Source organism: Phyllobates terribilis, unplaced genomic scaffold (assembly GCF_046119375.1).
Source record: "Phyllobates terribilis strain yellow unplaced genomic scaffold, ASM4611937v1 Scaffold_10__3_contigs__length_209671492, whole genome shotgun sequence".
NCBI classification, from domain to species: domain Eukaryota; kingdom Metazoa; phylum Chordata; class Amphibia; order Anura; family Dendrobatidae; genus Phyllobates; species Phyllobates terribilis.
This window is the reverse complement of record NW_027362770.1, coordinates 154138661-154148748: the sequence shown is the minus strand read 5'-3', so window position 1 is coordinate 154148748 and position 10088 is coordinate 154138661.

Genomic DNA, 10088 nt, shown 5'->3' with positions numbered 1-10088 from the left:
ACTCGAGCATATTAGCAGAGCACTACAAGATACCTGGATAACACCCGAGCATGCTGGGATAACACCTTGTCCGACCACGCTCACTCAGCACTACTGACAACCCATCAGCAATCTGCAACTGCGTCACAGGGGGCAGAAGGGAGCAGGTGACTGCATGTACCAGCCATCGTGCTATCTACCGTATATTCCGGCGTATAAGACGACTTTTGAAGACTGAAAAATCTTCTGTCTAGTCTGGGGTCGTCTTATACGCCGGTAATGTTTTTGAACTTTCAGAAATTGACATGCGGGGATACTCTGGGGGTGTTAATAAGCTGCCGTGGCCGTATCCCTGCCATGTGGGAGTTAATATAAGGTGGAGGGAGTTAAAATACGGCGGCGGTAGGTCCAGACAGTCAGCGCTTCTGTGCTGAAACTGACACATCGCTGCGCTGTGTCTTCTCAGGCCTGGGACACAGCGCAGCGTATTCCCAGCAGCGGAGACAGACAGAACCTAGCGAACTTTTCTGACACATCGCAGTGTCTTCCCAGCTCCGGACACAGCGCAGGGCTTCTGTGCCGACAGCTTTCACTTGTCACAGAAGCGCTGCGCTGTGTCCGGAGCTGGGAAGTTCGCATCGCTTCTGTGACAAGTAGTGTTGAGCATTCCGATACTGTAATATTGGGTATCGGCCGATATTCGCGGTATCGGAATTCCGATACTTTTACAATATCGAATACCGGAATCGGAAGTTCCCATAATGCCTGCGCTCTGCAGTGTCTCTGAAGGATGACAAGCTGGATGGCAGAGCTCAGCTGAGATCCAGCCTGTCATCAGAATGCCATCCCAGCGTGGGAGAATTCTCCTGATTGTTTAAAAGCCGGCGGGCAGTATAAAGCCGCCGGCTTTTAAACAATCACACAGCCCCATACTGCTTCCCCGCAGCCTCCCACCCCGATCCTCCGCTCCCCTCGCCACCTCCCATCCCGATCGTAAGTTAGGACCGGGCGGGGAGTGCAGCACAAAGGAGCGGGGAGCGAAGGACCCGGGCGGGGAAGCCGGCAGTGAAAAGACTTCACCGCCGGCTTTCCCGGTCTGTGCTGCGCTTTCCCGCCGGTTATTTCAAATGAACAGCTGAGGTATCAGGTGATGCCGATCAGCTGTTCATTTGAAGTCGCCGCGGTGCCCTCAGAGGGTTCATGTGAGTTCATGCTTGACTGCATTGCATGAACTCACATGAACTTTCCCACGGTCTCATAGGTCAGCCTCACCTCCCAGACCCGTCATGATTGGTGTGTGCGGGTGTCTGTGCGTGTGTCTGCGAGTGTGTGTGGGGTGTCTGTGCGATGTCTGCGGGTGTGTGCGGTGTCTGTGAGATGTCTGCGAGTGTGTGCGGGTGTGCGCGGTGTCTGTGCGATGTGTCTGTGCGATGTCTGCGAGTGTGTGCGAGTGTGTGCGGGTGTGCGATGTCTGGGGGTGTGCGCGGTGTCTGTGCGATGTCTGCGGGTGTGTGCGGTGTCTGTGAGATGTCTGCGAGTGTGTGCGGGTGTGCGCGGTGTCTGTGCGATGTGTCTGTGCGATGTCTGCGAGTGTGTGCGGGTGTGCGCGGTGTCTGTGCGATGTCTGGGGGTGTGTGCGGTGTCTGTGCGATGTGTGCGGTGTCTGTGCGATGTCTGCGGGTGTGCGCGGTGTCTGTGCGATGTGTGCGGGTGTGTGCGTGCAGGCAGACATAGGCCGATGTGACACTACTACTCCCATCGGCCTATGTCTGTCCCCCGTCCACTCCTGCCAGCAGGATCAGCTCGATGCGAGCAGTAGTTCCCATCAGACTGATCCTGCTATATAAATTGCCCTACTGTGTCCCCAATAAATGTTAAATACATGTCATTGGTGGCCAGTGGTTACCTACAATAAATTAGTTCATACATTACCTGTCCCCACCGATCGCCACCTAAAATAAAGTAAAAAATAAAAAACTACACCTATACTCACCTAGACACCTAATTCCCCGAAGTCATCGATCTCCTGTAATAAAATATAAAATAATAAACCACAACCTTATCCTTACCCCTCCGTAGTAGTCCACGAGTGTCCCACGAAGATCTCCAGTTCAGAGCAGCCACATAGAATGTGACCGCTCTGAACCGCTGCCGCCGCTAGAATGACGGGGCCGTAAAGCAGCCCCGTCACTGCATAAGCGGGTTCGCCGGAGTTCAGGCAGCGCTGCTCCTGTTAGCTGCTTTACGGCCCTGCTGTATCGTGAGAAATTCCCACGGTACAGCAGTGCCGTAAAGGAGGTCTCCGGAGCTGCGCTGACTGAATGCACTCCGATGACCTCAGTCAGTGGCTCCCGCTGCCGGGAGCGGACGTGTTCCCGGCAGTGTGAGCTTACAGCAGCCATGCACAGCTGTCACCATCTCCAGATGTGACAGCTGTGCATGGGAGATCAGCGCAGGAACGTGGACAGGTAACTATTTTTTTTTTAGTAAACTAAGAATTAAATAAAATGGTGTGGTTTATTTCAAATAAATTATTTTTTTCTTGGTGTAGTGTGTGTTTTCTTTTTAACACTTTGTAGGTTAGTAATGGGGGTGTCTTATAGACGCCCATCATTACTAACCTGGGCTTCATGGCAGCTGGCGCTGACATCAACCCCAGCCCTATTACCCCCTGCCACCGCACCAGGGCAGCGTGGAAGAGCGAGGCTAAGTGCCAGAGTTGGCGCATCCTATGGATGCGCCATTTCTGGGGCGGCTGACGGCTGGTGTTTCTAGCCTGGGAGGGGGCCAATATTCATGGCACCCTTCCTGGGCTATTAATATCAGCCCCCAGCTGTCTGCCTAGCCTTTGCTAGCTATTAAAATAGGGGGGACCCCACGTCATTTTTTTGGGGGGGTCCCCCATTTTAATAGCTAGTAAAGGCTAGGTATTCAGCTGGGGGCTGATATTAGTAGTCTGGGAAGCTCCGTGGGTATTACCCCCTTCCCAGGCTTCAAACATCTGCCCCAGCTGTCTGCTTAACCTCCGCTAGAGACTAAAATTAAGGGGAACCCCACGCCAATTTTTTTTAAAATAAATCCTTTATTTTAACACTAAATGACAAGTACAGTAATCAACACTGTCACTGTACTTCATATATATGTGACTGACATGTTTCTATCTATCTAATCTATGTGTGATGCTCTATTCCTTCTATTCTAAATTGTCGGGTACAGATGCTGAATTGCCGGCCGGCTTTTTTAAAGAGACGGTGCACGAAAACACTATTATATTTTTTAATAAATCCTTTACACTAAATGACAAGTACAGTAAGCAACAATGTCACTGTACTTCGTATATATGTGACTGACTTGTTTCTATCTATCTAATCTATGTGTGAAGCTCTATTCTTTCTGTTGTAAATTGTCGGGTACCGGTGTATGCCGCTGATGAAAATGGATGATAGTAATGTTGTTGTTGTATGCCTTATGTTTATGAGTGACAGTTTTCCTGCTATATACCTGCATGTCATAAGAATTTAAATTAAAAAAGGACCATGTTAAATTCAAATCTGTTTTTTTTAAATTTTTACCGGTGTTTGGTATGCGTTGGAAAAGGGGTAGTCTTATACGGTGAATATATCCTAAACTCTATATTTTAACAGGAAAGTAGGGGGGTCGTCTTATACACCAGGTCGTCTTATACGCCCGAATATACGGTAAATGCCGCTGTCAGTGATTGACAAGGGCACTTACATACTCAAAACAGCAGCAATCAAGGCGAGCTCTGATCACTGCTGTTACAGGCAGACGCCGGCTACGTAACACAGCCGACATCTGCCCGGTATGGAGCAGGCTCAGCTCCTGAACCCGCTCCATACAAGTACAACCCTATGGTTATGACAAGGTTAGCAAATTTCACTTGTCTGTTCCTAAATGTGGAAAGACAAATGGAATTCCCTAACACATGTGAGCAAGTCCTAATAGATTTCGTAAAGGTGCCCCAAGCATATGAATGTTATTACACACCACAATGGACTCTTACATACACGCATCTTACAAAAATACATATTATTCCAGATACGTAGACACATACAAACACATCAGTACATGAATACATCATCTGTGTCACCTCACACTTTTCTCCCTCCATACTGTCTCCTCACACTATTCCCCCATGCTGCCGCATCTCTATACCTTCCACCACACTACCTAGTCTCTGTGCTGTGTCACCTCACACTTTTCTCCCTCCATACTGTCTCCTCACACTATTCCCCCACTCTCCATACTGTCTTATACATCCCTTCCCCATTCTGTTCCCGCAGCCATTCCCACCCCTCCCCTAGTTCACCATACTGTTTCTTCACACATCTCCCCATTCTGTCTCCTAAAATTTCTCTCCCATCTCTCTCCAAATATAATAAATCTTCGGAAGAGCACACAGACATGCAGAAGCACGCTTACACACACAAAAGCGCACACAGACACATACTAAGGGCTCTTTCACACGTCAGTACATGCGGTGACCGTTTCCACACGTACCAGAGACACTGACACACATAGACCCATTCACATGAATGCGTATGTGCACATGTCAGTGTGTTTCCACTTTCCACAGACCATGTGGTGTCCGTGGGCAAAACATGCTGACATGTCTGTTTTTTACCTACTGTCCAGACCGCAAAAAGTCCCGCACACTGATGACACTTAGCACCCGGTGCTTGGGAAGAGCGCTGAGCGCTGCCCTCATCATAGATCCCTGCAGGCGCTGTGATCAGCACCAGCAGGGTCAATGATGAGAGTAATAGTCTATACCCGCTGTGTCCAACTGTAAAAAGAATAAAATAAAAAAATCCTTATACTAACCTCTACTAAGTGTCACCCGCTGTAATCCGTGCGAGCTCTCACGCCGAGGAGAATGTCTCCTGCAGCGAGTGGGCTCCGGAGCTGCGCTCAACAAGCGGTGCCCTGTCATTCACTAAGCGCAGCTCTAGAACAAGCTCGCTGCAGGAGTCATTCTCCTCGGCGTGAGCGCTCGCACGGATTACAGCAGGTGACACTTAGGAGAGGTGAGTATAAGGATTTTTTTATTTTATTCTTATTTTTACAGTTGGACACGGACACGGTGGGAGTAGACTACTACTCTCATCATTGACCCCGCTGCTGCTGATCACAGCGCCTGCAGGGATCTATGATGAGGGCAACGCTCAGCACCCGGCTCTTGGGAACAGTGCTAACTGTATAATGATTCCCAAGCGCCAGTATGTGTCACTTGGATGACACACAGGTGGACACGGATATCTCCAGTCCCGTAAATATCAGGACATGTGAAAGAGCCCTAATATACACACGCAGATACACATACAGAAATGGGGACACGTACACACACAGGCAAGCACACACAGAAATGCACAGACACACTCAGACAATCACACACACAAAAATGCAGACACGCAGGGAAGCACACACACACGTGTGAAGACACATAAACACACAGGCATACACAATGTACACACACAGGCATATAGACACACACAGGCATATACACACACAGGCATATACACACACGCACACACAGGCATATACACTGTGTTCCAAATTATTATGCAAATAATATTTTCTCAGATTTTCCCAAATTACCTATATGAATTGCAGTCATTGTAATTTTCCAGTCAAATAACTATTAGAGTACAATTGAAAGGTTTTTGTACAAACTGCCTATGATAACAGTATATTTTTTAAAAAATAAAACACTCAAACTGCACTCAAAATGCATGTTCCAAATTATTATGCACAGCAGAGTTTTCAACCTTTTCATTTTAATAAAGAACAAAAAAATGTTCATTTTTGAAATTATAAGCATTAGCAGGTTATTACAAACTGAAATCAAACAGTTTTCTACTCAAAACTTTATTCTAGGTGATGTTACATTTGCACATAAGACCCCTTGTTCGAAAGGAGTTTCTGAACTCTCTCGTCCATTGAATTTGTCAGGTTTTGGATGGTTTCTGCTTCAATTGTTTTGCATGAGGACAGAATACCCTCCCAGAGCTGTTGCTTAGATGTGAACTGCCTCCCGCCATCATAGACACTCCTTTTGATGATGCTCCAGAGGTTCTCAATGGGATTGAGGTCAGGGGAGCATGGGTGCCACACCATAAGTTTGTCCCCTTTTATGCCCACAGCAGCCAGAGATGCAGATGTGTTATGTGCAGCATGAGAAGGGGCATTATCATGCATGAAATGATCTCGATGGTCCAGATGGATGGAGTGGAGGATGGCTGGTTGATGGACACCCCATGCAAACACGGCTACGGCGCTAACAAGGAGGAGGTGGAGTAATGTTTTGGGCTGGAATCATGGGGAGAGAGATTGTTGGCCCTTTTAGGATCCCTGAAGGGGTAAAGATGAACTCCATAATGTATGTTGAGTTTCTCAAACAGCACTTCCTTCCATGGTTCAAGAAGAAGAACCGTGTATTCCGCAGCAAGATCATTTTCATGCATGATAATGCCCCGTCTCATGCTGCACATAACACATCTGCATCTCTGGCTGCTATGGGCATAAAAGGGGACAAACTTATGGTGTGACCCCCATGCTCCCCTGACCTCAACCCCATTGAGAACCTCTGGAGCATCATCAAAAGGAGTGTCTATGATGGCGGGAGGCAGTTCACATCTAAGCAACAGCTCTGGGAGGGTATTCTGTCCTCATGCAAAACAATTGAAGCAGAAACCATCCAAAACCTGACAAATTCAATGGACGAGAGAGTTCAGAAGCTCCTTTCGAACAAGCGGTCCTATGTGCAAATGTAACATCACCTAGAATAAAGTTTTGAGTTGAAAACTGTTTGATTTCAGTTTGTAATAACCTGCTAATGCTTATCATTTCAAAAATGACCATTTTTTGTTCGTTATTAAAATGAAAAGGTTGAAAACTCTGCTGTGCATAATAATTTGGAACATGCATTTTGAGTGCAGTTTGAGTGTTTTATTTTTTAAAAAATATACTGTTATCATAGGCAGTTTGTACAAAAACCTTTCAATTGTACTCTAATAGTTATTTGACTGGAAAATTACAATGACTGCAATTCATATAGGTAATTTGGGAAAATCTGAGAAAATATTATTTGCATAATAATTTGGAACACAGTGTACACACACTCACACGCACATGCATATACACACACGCACAGGCATATACACCGGCATATACACACACACACAAGCATATACACACACTGTACACACACACAGGCATATACACACACTGTACACACACAGGCACATACACACACAGGCATATACACACACAGGCATATACACACACTGTACACACACACACAGGCACATACACACACTGTACACACACAGGCATATACACACACTGTACACACACAGGTATATACACACACTGTACACACACAGGTATATACACACACACTGTACACACACACACACAGGCACATACACACAGGCATATACACACACTGTACACACACAGGCATATACACACACTGTACACACACAGGTATATACACACACACTGTACACACACACACACAGGCACATACACACAGGCATATACACACACTGTACACACACAGGCATATACACACACTGTACACACACAGGCATATACACACACTGTACACACAGGCATATACACACACTGTACACACACAGGCATATACACACACACACAGGCATATACACACACTGTACACACACAGGCATATACACACACTGTACACACAGGCATATACACACACTGTACACACACACACAGGCATATACACACACAGGCATATACACACACACAGGCATATACACACACTGTACACACACACACAGACATATACACACACTGTACACACACACACAGGCACATACACACAGGCATATACACACACAGGCATATATACACACACAGGCATATACACACACAGGCATATACACACACTGTACACACACACACAGGCATATACACACACTGTACACACACACACACAGGCATATACACACACACACACAGGCACACACACACAGGCACATACACACACAGGCATATACACACACAGGCATATACACACACTGTACACACACAGGCATATACACACACTGTACACACACAGGCATATACACACACTGTACACACACAGGCATATACACACACTGTACACACACACACACAGGCACATACACACAGGCATATACACACACAGGCATATACACACACAGGTATATACACACACAGGCATATACACACACAGGCATATACACACACTGTACACACACACACACACAGGCACATACACACAGGCATATACACACACAGGCATATACACACACAGGCATATACACACACTGTACACACACACACACAGGCATATACACACACAGGCATATACACACACTGTACACACACAGGCATATACACACACTGTACACACAGGCATATACACACACTGTACACACACAGGCATATACACACACTGTACACACACAGGCATATACACACACTGTACACACACAGGCATATACACACACGCAGGCATATACACACACTGTACACACACACACAGGCATATACACACACAGGCATATACACACACAGGCATATACACACACTGTACACACACAGGCATATACACACACTGTACACACACAGGCATATACACACACAGGCATATACACACACACACAGGTATATACACACACACTGTACACACACACACAGGCACATACACACAGGCATATACACACACACAGGCATATACACACACTGTACACACACACACAGGCATATACACACACTGTACACACACACAGGCACATACACACAGGCATATACACACACTGTACACACACAGGCATATACACACACTGTACACACACAGGCATATACACACACTGTACACACACAGGCATATACACACACAGGCATATACACACACACAGGCATATACACACACACAGGCATATACACACACTGTACACACACACACAGGCATATACACACACTGTACACACAGGTATATACACACACACTGTACACACACACACACACAGGCACATACACACAGGCATATACACACACAGGCATATACACACACTGTACACACACAGGCATATACACACACTGTACACACACACACACAGGCACATACACACAGGCATATACACACACAGGCATATACACACACAGGCATATACACACACAGGCATATACACACACTGTACACACACACACACAGGCATATACACACACAGGCATATACACACACTGTACACACACAGGCATATACACACACTGTACACACAGGCATATACACACACACACTGTACACACACAGGCATATACACACACTGTACACACACAGGCATATACACACACTGTACACACACAGGCATATACACACACACAGGCATATACACACACAGGCATATACACACACAGGCATATACACACACTGTACACACACAGGCATATACACACACTGTACACACACAGGCATATACACACACAGGCATATACACACACACACAGGTATATACACACACACTGTACACACACACACAGGCACATACACACAGGCATATACACACACACAGGCATATACACACACTGTACACACACACACAGGCACATACACACAGGCATATACACACACTGTACACACACAGGCATATACACACACTGTACACACACAGGCATATACACACACTGTACACACACAGGCATATACACACACAGGCATATACACACACACAGGCATATACACACACTGTACACACACACACAGGCACATACACACAGGCATATACACACACTGTACACACACAGGCATATACACACACTGTACACACACAGGCATATACACACAGGCATATACACACACAGGCATATACACACACACAGGCACATACACACAGGCATATACACACACAGGCATATACACACACTGTACACACACACACAGGCACATACACACAGGCATATACACACACAGGCATATACACACACTGTACACACACACACACACACACAGGCACATACACACAGGCATATACACACACAGGCATATACACACACTGTACACACACACACACAGGCATATACACAAACAG